Source organism: Epinephelus moara, chromosome 7 (genome assembly GCF_006386435.1).
Source record: "Epinephelus moara isolate mb chromosome 7, YSFRI_EMoa_1.0, whole genome shotgun sequence".
Classification (NCBI taxonomy): Eukaryota; Metazoa; Chordata; class Actinopteri; order Perciformes; family Serranidae; genus Epinephelus; species Epinephelus moara.
Window position 1 is genome coordinate 15,162,095 of NC_065512.1, and position 11,669 is coordinate 15,173,763.

An 11,669-nucleotide genomic window follows, 5' to 3' on the forward strand; every position below is an offset into this window, starting at 1 on the left:
CTAGCACCGCATGTCAGTGCCCAAGCGCCGGATTTTGACGACTTCAGAGTGAGAGTGGGCTCCTTTCAAAACAGCATTTTACTGGTGTACACTCTGAGAAATGATTCATGGGGTTTGTGAACGACGCTTAAAATAAAGAAGTTTTTCAGCATATTTAAATGTAAGTCGTCGAAATCTGGCACTCGGGCAGTGACTTGGGGCGTCAGAAACTAACGAAAAAGGCGTCCTTTAACATCAGCATGACTGGTGGCCATTAATTGTTATACTTTTACAGTGCCTGGCGGCATCAGGGGAAAATGCGGCATGACAAGGACAAAAGTTATGGCGGAAAAAGTCTGACTGGGGGGGTCCAACAAACACCAACACCAAAAACTCAACAGGATACCTTTCATGTGGATGTGGAAAGTCCATGACCAAATGTCAATATGTGACGAGGTCAGTGTGAGAATGTGTTGAATTAGAACATCTTAAATAAAATAATTTGACCACTAAACATCACCACAACCTTTGGATAGGCTACATATCAAGTTGGTTCAAGGTAGTTATGCTTTTCGAGGTCAAAGCAAATCATGTTGGTTGTACAAAACTAATTGGGTTTGTCAGATTATGAAAGACTTGGTTTACTCAATAAGGCCAAAACTGGAACTACTTCAAAAGCTGCATGCATATTTTTACCTTATTTTTTTTAAAGTTGAACCAGTTATTTTTTTTAGTGTAGCTGGTTTGGGTGGACTTGAAACGGAGTTTAGTCCAGTGATTCTCAAACTGGTGGTCACACCCCCTTCAAAGGGTCAAAGGATGAATTTGAGGTATCTTTACACGACTAACGGGGAAGGAGAGAAAAAACAAACTTGTATCTGAAAACTGTACCTAAAGGGTAAGTTTGGTGTTTTTCAACCTGGACCCCATTTTCTCACGTTTCTGTGTCTAAGTGACAAATGGGAACAAAAATTTTGAAATCGATCTGTTATTGAAGAAGAGTGCTGCAGCCAGCAGCAGGTGACATTGTAACCACTTGGGGCATGTCCTCACTGTCAATGTACGTCCACTAAAATTGCTTGTTTTTGCCACTGACAGCCTCAAATTATAATTACAGATCAGAGACAGACCTTACTGATCCCTTTTGTTCAACCAGAAACAGCCCTGAAATTGCCAATCACTGTTTCCACCAGACTCCATTTAAATAAAAAGTATTTTTAGCATGTATAGATCCAGCATATTTTCACATCTAACTGGGAGAATTAAAGGTTTATTTCAACCAAACTAGAGCTGGTGATTGTTGAAACAGTGGGAAGACAAACCTAGATGGCTTTTGTGAGTTTTAATTTGTTTCTGTCAACTTTGAATGAAGTGTGTTTTACAATGGCAAAATTACTGTTTATTTAAATGGAGTCTGGTGGGTTTGGCGATAATAATCAGGGAGCTGTTTTGGGTTAAACATAAAGGATCTTGAGGTCTGTCTCTGTAGAGATACTTTCCATAAATTGTCGAATAATTAAACTAATAATCTTACCCTGTTTGTGGCAAAATGAAGCAGTTTTAGTGGACGTAAGGGTACCAAATGCCCCGAGTGGTTACATTGCAGCGTGTTTTGGCAGTGCTCTTGCACGATATTTTTCAAAAACTGTTGCCTCCATTTGTCACTTAGACACGAAAACAATGGAAAATAGGGTCGAGATTGAAAAATACCAAACATAACCTTTAAGTGCAGTAGTTGTGTAAATGTACTTATTTCACCATCTGACTAATTGTCCTCTCTATAGTACAGTTTTAAGGATCCAGTGATACTCAGCACATCTAAGAGTAAGAGATGACCTATAACTGTGGTGACATAGTTAAGTAATTGGCGCCTCATCAATGGGCATGGCCAAAAAAGAATTCCCTGCTGTAATTTTCCAATTCCAATACAACTGCAGTGATACAATGGGGAATGAAAGTGTCATAAAATTCCAAGTTCACTGTTCACTGGGCATCACATTCACACAGTCCCTGCAGATATATTCCAGGCCTGGTTATTTCCCTTCAGGGTAACTTTAGTCTAAGCCAGTTACAGTACTGACAAGCTTATCAGATTACACTTAAAAACAAACTGTTGCACCAGCCAGTGTCCAGCAGTGACGGCGGACACAGCTGATGTTCTCCTCACTCTTCTAACTATAACTGCTGGTAAACACGGGGGGACTCCCACACAGCCCCTGCAGCAGAAATAGCCAGTTGCTTCACATACTGTATGGGCACTCGTGGAAGTGCTCGGTCTGAAATTTGAGCTTTGGGTAAACACTTCTGGTCAGACTGAAACTATAGAGACATGTTTTCCACTGTGTAGCCATCAACAAAAAATAAATGTGCCAGCATGCTGGTAAAGCAAAACATGTCGGACTGATTTACTGAGTCGAGTTTAAAATAGATTCACACGACTTTCCCAGGAACGATATAAAAAAGGAGGGAGGGGTTGGTGATCAGATTGATACTCCATGCCCAGACGGAAGTGTCCATGGGCACAGTTTGTTCTTGTTACTACTAACACTGAGTCACTGTTGAAGAATTGTTGCACAACAAGAATGGGGGGAATGTAACGTGGATGGCAAAACCTGCTGAATGAGTTTCTGTCTCTGTCTCTATCCCAACCCACTTCTGTCTCTTATTCATTTTTTCTAACTCTGCTGGTTCAACAACTCCCTGAAGCCAAGGGTGGAAGAACTATCCATATAAATTACTTAAGTAAAAGTACAACAATGTGAAAATGCTCCGTTATCAGTAAAGTTATGGCAGAATTACGTTCAAAATGCACTTAGAGAATCATCAGTAAACTATTTGCTGTGCAGGCAGAATCATATATTATATTATTGACTTATTAAAACTAATTCATTAACATGTAAGCTGTATTTTAATGTGGGAACTCAGCGATACTCAACTCGCTTTGCCCGGGGGCCACTTTTGCTAACGACAACAGGCCAGGGGCCAGTTAATGCGAAAACATTAATATTTATCAGTTTATATAACAAATGAATTGCCTGTTTTCGACCTTTCGACGTTTGCTGTCCTCACTCATCTTTGCCAAGAGGCAAATGCACACACAACAGCCACACACAGGTCAGATGTGCACGGGGTGTTTCTAGGATTCGATAACATGCAGGGATTAGTCCGAACCTCTGTGGGAGGGTCTGGGGGATCCTCCCCTTGTCCTTTCTTTTTTTAGATATATAAACAAGCTCTATTTTGATGCTTTCTAAGAAGTACACTGGCACCTTATTTACATTCAGAGTATCAAAAATACAATCTCAGTGTGAATCAACTTCTTTTCACTGCAAACTTCGGCCACATAGGGTCTGCAGGCCATAAGCTGAGTATCACTGTCGTAGCTGGTCGAGGTGGAGCTAGTTTTGAGTATTTTATTACAGTGTTGGGTAGTCTTACTTTATATGTTTGAATTTCTAACATCTATGCAAAATGACTAGCAATAATACAGTAGATGAATTTAGTGGAGTAAATGTAGTGGAGTTAAAATATAAAGTATCAAGCATCAAAGTTAAATATGCAAGTAAAGTAGAGCTACCCCAATAGTACTAAAATACAAAACTTAAGTGTGCTTAGTTACTCTGGTGTAACAGCGCAAACTCTTAACTTTAGTAAAAGCAGGAGTACTTCAATGTAAAAATGCTTCATTACAAGCATAATCCATTCAAAATTTTAGCATTAAAAGCACTTAAAATAAGAGCATTACATTATATTCTTTGATTCTTATTATTAGTGATGCATAAATATGTAAACAGCAACCTTATATTGCACATAATCAAGGTGGAGTCAGCTATAGAGATGTCTGCCTTCTTTCGATTATAATATAACTAGATGGCACTCGGCTTGTGTGTGTTGCGTGTGCTCAAAGCTCCATAAAACAAATAAAATAAAATAAAATAAAATAAAATAAAATAAAATAAAATTAAAGATTCTTTATTCACTTATTTATTTAAAGCCTCAGAAAACACATTGAGGGAGAACTGTTGTTTTCAACAACATTTTATTTTTATCAAACTATGCAAGTCCGTTGTATCATCACACAGAAGGAAGAGTGCATCTACTCACAGACAAGAGGCTCGTGCTTGTGACAGCGCTAGATGTAAACATTAATGGCGTACTCCTCAGCTGAGCTGTAACATTAGCTAGCTCAGTGGTGCTACGTGAGCTAGCAGTAGATGCACGCTTCCTTCTGTGATACAGTTGGCAGGTGTAGTTAGAAATAAAGAAGTTCCTACATGAAACTGCTCACAACAAGGTCTGTGGATTATCTTGAGTACTGATGACTGATGAGTTTTTCAAATTTATCTTTTTTGCATTTTGAGCACCACCAATATAGAAAAGCATATCATAATATTCATTCATTCATTTTCCATAATCGCTTATCCTGTTGGGAGTCGTGGGAGAACTGGAGCCTTTCCCAACTGAAACTGGGCGAGAGGCGGGCTGACACAACCATTCACAGTACCATTCACACCCAAGGGCAATTCAAAGTCACTAATTAACCTGCAAGTCTTTGGACTGTGGGAGGAAGCCACTGCACCACCATGCTGCTCTGCCTCATCCTGTCCATATCATAATATGTTGTAAGGATTTACAGCTGTCAAATAACTGTAGTAAAAAGTAATACTTTACTGTGAAATGTCAAGACTTAGAAGCTTAAAACAGCACAAAATGGTAAAAAGTACATCAGAGTTGCACGTCAGCACAGTAGAGTAAATGAAACCATGTAATTTCCCACTCTACCCACATCCCCTTAAACCCAAATCTCCCTTGCGAAGCAAAGCTACACAAACACAAACTGACTAATGTTATCCCTCCTCTGAAGATAAACTGATCCCAGATCCAGTTAGGAGGGAAAAAAAGCAGGTCAGCAGAGCAAATGTGCACCGCTGCTGAGACGAGATCAGATAGGAACAGGAGATGGTTTTTGCTTTCTCAACAGGGCTGTCAATCAAGGCCCCACCTCACTGACTTCCTCTCTATTCTCCTGTGAAAGGCCTTTCCACTTGTCAGAGGACGTACTGTGCCTGAATGCAACAATGAAACCCGGATCAGTTCGGAAGGGTTTCTCGATTGTGTGTCATGTCAGAAGCTGAGCATCCACCGATTACGGCGGGTGTCATCATCATCCCACAAGGCTTCAAAGAGAGAGAGGAGGAAGTGGTGGAGGAGGAGGAGGAGGTGGAGGTGGAGGAGGGATGGAGGGGTGGGGGTGGGGGTTGCACTATAGGAACAAGCAGCTTGAGTGGGAACTCTAGTACTTGTCATCACGACTCCATGTTACTGAAAAGTGTGAGGCATGGGTGTTTGACTTCGGCAGGGAAGCTGGAGGCGAAGCAGCAACAGCAATTAGAACAACAACAGCAACATCTCACATCGCAAACAGACGGGCGGAGTGGGACAGGCCTGCTATATTATATTATACGCTGGTAAATGAGGTATCACTGTGGATTAGAGGAGAGAAGTTCTCTGTATGTGTGCGTGTGTCTAAAAGAGAGAAAGCTTAAGTGCTCCCTCTGCAAGTTTTTGAAAATGAAATTCCTAATAAGATCATATTACAGCAGTAAAGTAATTCCTGTCATAGGTTTAATAAGATTTTTAGTCTGATCAAATTGCCATTTGAAAACACATTTCTTTCATACTGAGCCACATGAGACACTTAATGTTATGATTTGAAGCTGGTAATCTTCACTACAACAAATTACTCTTCTGATGAGCTGGATGGAGCTCATCAGCATCACTGTATGTGACACTGAAATGGTACAGGGCCCCCTCTACGAGCCCCGGACTTTCCCTTTAAACAAATAACATCATAGCTTAAAAAAAGTTTCATCCCATCTGCTGGGTATTTTTTTCTGAAAGTTTGGGAGATTTTCACAACCTTGCTGAGTTCAGCAGGAGTTCAGACTGAGTACTGAATTGTCTAATTCTACTGTTTTTCCAACAGCTCATAGTCCTGGGGTGGAGCAGAGGGGTGGCATCTGGGGCTCCAAAGCCCAAGTCTATGCTATTCCCTAAAAGAAGTCGAATATAATCAACCCTTCGCTAAGCCCCGCCCCTTTGTGATTGTCCGTCAAGTAGGGGTGTGCCATATCGTCTCATTCACAGTAATAATTTTTAATACCATACGAAAAATTCATATCGTGATACTCACGATATTTCAGCTTGTTGACATATTAACTTCATGCTGTTACCCACAGCAACAACAAGCACGGCAGAAAGCGAAATTATTACCAACTCTGTGGTTGTTCCAGAAAGAGGAGCAGTGGCATCCTGAATATTTTATGAACAGCCCCGGACTTCTCAGACTCTTTTAGTGAGTTACTGCTCAGAGGGAACTCATTCAGCGGCTCCTCTGGCAGCAGCACAGCGTCTCTCCCTCTCCTCTCTCACCGTGTGCACACAGGAGTTGGTGTGGTCAAGTGATTTTGTCATAAACCTTTGGTAATGTAAACCTACATGACGCTTGCGGCTTGACAAAAAAACTACATAAATGTGAATGTGTGATAGTTGTGGTATCATAACAGCCTGTCACAGGTTACAGCGTGATGATTAGAGGAGAAACGGCAGAGCATAAAGGTCCGGGTGGAAAAAAACAATCATTTAGGATTTTACTAAAAGAAGGAAATCACCTGGTGATTTATATATATAGATTTTGAATGTGTAATTTGTGGTAGATTTTATTTTGTTCAACTATTAATATTGTAACAGAATCTGAATCTCACTCTGAGTTACTGTTGTTGTTCACAAACTAAAGAAATGAGAGATCATTTTTGTCCAATTTTTGCTGAATATTTGAAGGCAAACTGTAAAACTTTATCACTTATTTTGTTGCAATTCTGTTTTCTTATATTAATAATGTTTTTTTCTTTTACTAATTTGTCATTTCATCAAGAATATTGTTATCGCAAAAATGGCCCGAAATATTGTGATGTTATTTCAGGGCCATGACGCCCACCCCTACCATCAAGCTGTCGGAATGAGCATGGAGCCCACACTGTAACTAACTGAAGAAATATTATCATATTTTTGGAAAAATAAAAAGCAATTTCGGAGAGAGGCAGACAGAGGGGTCTGCAATATGTGTTGGAAGAATATATCCAGGATGTCAAAATATAAAGATAGACACTATTGCTAAAGCCTCCAGATCAAAGTGTAAAAGTGATCAACCACGTCACCTGGTGATAGAGACAGAAAACAACCAGCTACATGTCATGGCAGTGTGTGCAAATGAACGGTGTTTGGCTTCCCTCCCTATCACCAGCCCCCAGACCTCCATCAGCGGATGGAGAGGAGCTTCGATGGAAGCCAAACACTGTATATTTGCACGCACTGCGATGACACACAGCTGGCTGAATATCAGCAAAGTTTCCCTGCTTCCCTTCACTGTTCCTGTAAAGCACAGTAGGTCTTTCTTCACCGCCACAATCAATGAAATGCAGAAGCAGCATGTATATACAGTAAACCTTTAGTGGCTAACTAGCTAACCCTACACTTTTCCTTTTCCTTCTAACCTCTCCAGTAACGAGTATCATTATAACATGTGCCCCAGGAACAACGTCAAACGTGACAAGCTTGAAAGCCTTAAAACCAGCCTGAAAATGAAGAAAATCTGGAACAACTGCATGAGAGTCTGTGGAGCACAGCCGTGTTGTTGTCAGGCGTTTTGTCGGGGTTGGCGGTTGCTACGCTATGATTGGCCAGTCTGTGTTTGAAGGTGGGACATATTTTTTTCTATTATCTCTCATGACTAGAAAAAAGTACATCTAAGTTCCTTAAATGGAGAGAAAATATTTCTCTAGGGGGAGCATGTTCTTGGGACTGGGAACTTGGAAATTCTGACTTCCCGGTGCAAATGGAGCATTAGCCACTCTTTGCATAACACACCTGAATCTTCAACTGAACTGTCAGTGGTCGAGTTACATCATGGTTAATGTAGGCACCAGGTTTGACAAGGAAGAGGAACACGGGGAATAAAAAGGTGATATCTTTGGTTCTGCTTCACTGAGTTTAATCCTTTTTGTCCATAATGAGTCTGACAGTGTTACAGGACTGCGATGCTAAATCTATAGAGTAGGCTTTTATTTTAAGTTGCTGAGGTGTACCTCCCTTTTGCACCAAAATTAGTGTGTTTTAAACACAGGAAAACTCACTGAAAATAGGCTATAGACTCCCTTTCTTCTGCTAGTAGACCAGAGCTGTGTACACGGCTCTGCAGCAGACGAGTTGTTTTTTTGGTGTGTCTCATTCAATGTCAGGAACAGGCTAGAAAACAGGTTAGTAAACAGTTCTTATTCAAATCGATGGTAAACAGAAAGTAGCATGGAGGCCTGAGATGGTGGTTGTGGTGGTTACTTCTTTACATATCTCTTACTTATTCAGTCTCTCTTTCAAACTCGGTGCAGACTAATTTGGATCCATGTATGAGCGCTGCTTGGCTTAAATTAACACTTTCACCCAGGTGTTGTATTTCAACCAATGCCAGTCATTTGACCCGGGTGTGAATGCCGATTGTAACCTTTCCCCATTACATTAAAAAGCCGGGTCCGGGTGCTGCCAAACACTGTTCATCTGCACACACTGCGATGCCACACAGCTGGTTCAATATCAGCAAAGTTTCCCTTTATATTCATTGTCTTGTGTGACGATCAGCAGTGATGTGGTGGTTCACTTTTACACTGTGATCTGTAGCCTATAGTTCGGCTTTAGCTTCTAACTATCTTTGTCTTTTTAACCTGTTGTTGCTGCTGAGTCAGTTTGACATCCTGGATATATCCTTCAAACACAGACTGTAGACCCCTCTGTCTGCTTCTCTCTGGAATCACTGTTTCATTTCTCCGAAAATATGATCATATTTCTTCAGGGAGTGCAGTTAGTTACAGTGTGGGCTCCATGCTTACTCTGACACGGATTTCTAGATATTTTGAAGGTTTGAAGGTAATGCTACTTGAAATCATAACCAATGTGAAGACATTTTACTGTCACCTGTTTCATTTATCATGATGAGACACATTTAATTTTTTCTTTGTATGCTTTAGTTTTAAAAACGTGCTTTTAGAGACTAAAATGAGGCTGAAATTTATCAAACATTTTGTATTACTATTGTCACACATGCAGTGATTGCAACCAGCCTTTTTCATTATTAGACCGGCTGCACTTGAACGTGCCCGTGCGCTCTGAGTCCGGGTTTGTGTGTGTGCGTGTGTGTGTGTGTGTGTGTGTGTGTGTGTGTGTGTGAGTAATAGCGCTTCCCCGGTGGATGCCTCCCTCTAACTCATTAAGTGTATTCGGGAGGCGGAGGGGGGGGGGGGGGGGGGGGTGAGAAGGGGGGGAGGCAGGGCGCGGAAGCCGGCGGCACGCACGCTCCATTAGCGGACCCACTGCCGCGCCGCTCTGCCGGTAATTTGCGTAACGAGATTGGAGCGAGCCCGGTTAGCGCATCTCCCCGAGTAACAGCCTCTCTTACCCGCCTGGCCACCGCTTTTCCGGTCTCGTTTCCGATGCAGCCGCCAGCAGCAGCAGCAGCAGCAGCAGCGGAGGAGGACAAGCGGACGGTGAAAGACGGAGGATGTATGTGTGTGTGTGTGTGTGTGTGTGTGTGTGTGTGTGTGTGTGTGTGTGTGTGTGTGTGGTGCTCCGTCTCCGCCATAGACACACACATGCGGCTTTCCCTCTGTTATTTCTCCTCTCCACAGTTCCGTTTTCCGGTGATACCCAAGCGCCATCATGTGGAAGAGGATGGTACTGAGTGATGTCATAAAGTAAAGTTACCTCGGGAAGTTCAGAGGATGTTATTAAAAAAAAAACGTTTTAGGAAATTAACTTTTTTTCCCCTCTGTCTTTGGTGGACCTGTAATAAATAATGAGAAGGTATTTCATACAAGTAATTTAAAATAAAAATAATAAAATTAAGCTTATACATGATATAAAGAGGTTGAACCCAGTCAGTAGAGTTTTGTGTTGCTCTGCTTCTAATGCAGTCATTTTTATTCCCAATTAAATATTAGATTTGTTTAGGGACTGTACTTTATTTATCAGAGGAGGGCAGTAGCTGGGGTGTGACTTTGTTTTTTTTGTTTGTTTTTGTTTTTTTGACTCTCCCCGAAGCTACAAATATTTTTCTTAGAGCCTCCTTAAGTGACAAGGGAAAATGCATGACCTTCCCTCCCCTATAACTAACTATATTTTTTAGAATATTCACTCCGAATGAAGGCTAAGCACTGGAGCCAACGCGATGAATAAACAATATTGGAGCGAAAGTTATCAGCAAACGAATATCTACATTTTTAAGTGAAAAGTAAATCGTCCTTACAAACCGTATCATTATTAAACAAGCTGCGTGTGCACTTCAGCAGAATATGGGTGCATCACAGCCACCTGTCCAACATGTACATAATGACTGTTTTCCCCACATAAAGTGCACATAACAGTGGAAGAACAGACAGCCAGAGTAATATCAGCAATTTGACAAGGAAGATGTAACTAGATTTTAAACCCTCCCTTTGATGATTGAAAGTTAAAAACGAAGTCCTGGAGTTAAAAAATGTCTTTGTTTTTCATTTTTGTCATGCATGCAGGAGTGCAGAGGTTAGATTTGGTTAGTTCAAATGTTTTTTTTTGTTGTTGTGTTTTTTGGTAAAATATTAAATGAGATGTAGAATAAAGTGATTTTGATGATATTTTTTAATTTATTTTTAGCTTAGATTTGCTTTTGTTTCCTGGCGGAAGTGTTTCTTGTTCAAGGACTGTTGGAAATTTGAAAATCCCAAAATAATTTCTGTTTTTACAGTTTCTGGCTATGATAACTGAACCCAGTCTCACTTGGAAGTCATCGAAATCTGGTGCTTGGGCAGTGATATGTAGTGTCAGACACGGGAGGGGTAAGAACGAAAGTTAAGGCGAATGAGGGCAAGTAGGGCAGGCAGGTCTAACAAACAATGACTTTCACCTGGGAGCACGTCCCGTAAGATTATAAAGCCAGATCCTGTTCCTTTTTCCTAAACCTAACCACTTGCTTTTGTTGTTGGAGGGGAAAAAAAAGTAAATTCACGGTGTTATACTGATGAAGTGCGTTTATTTTGAAAGAGACTGCATGTAAACGGTAAATTTCCTGTAAAAACAGAACAGTATTTTGAAAGAAGACAATGCATGTAACAGGCAGAAGTTGACACGGCGACCCAGAACGTCAACAACCAAAGCACCCAGGGTACTTTGCACGTCGTATCTGGACATGGAAAGTCCATGAACAAACATCGATATGTGACAAGGTCGGAGTGAGAATGTGTTGGATAAACTGCGTAATTTTGGTTATTTTTAGGAAAACATGACTTTCAAACCAACACGCTGGTTTTAGGGTTCAGGCGGTATTTAAAATATAAACAAAATATAAACATTTAAGTTGTATGTCCCTCCCCTAAGCCAAAATAAAAGACAAAAGTTCCTCTCCATCGTTAAAAAACGATTTGACATGTCTCCCTGGTTTTGCGCCACCTGAAACCCCTCTTATAAGTAACGCACAGTCCCTTAGGCCCGAAAGTGTGTCAAGTTCTTTGTATCTGTCTCTTATTTTAGTAAAAATAAAATCCTGGTTCTTCCTACAGGCTGCAGTGTAGCAGAAGGTGTTGCTTTGTCATCACCTCTTGTTGGCAGAA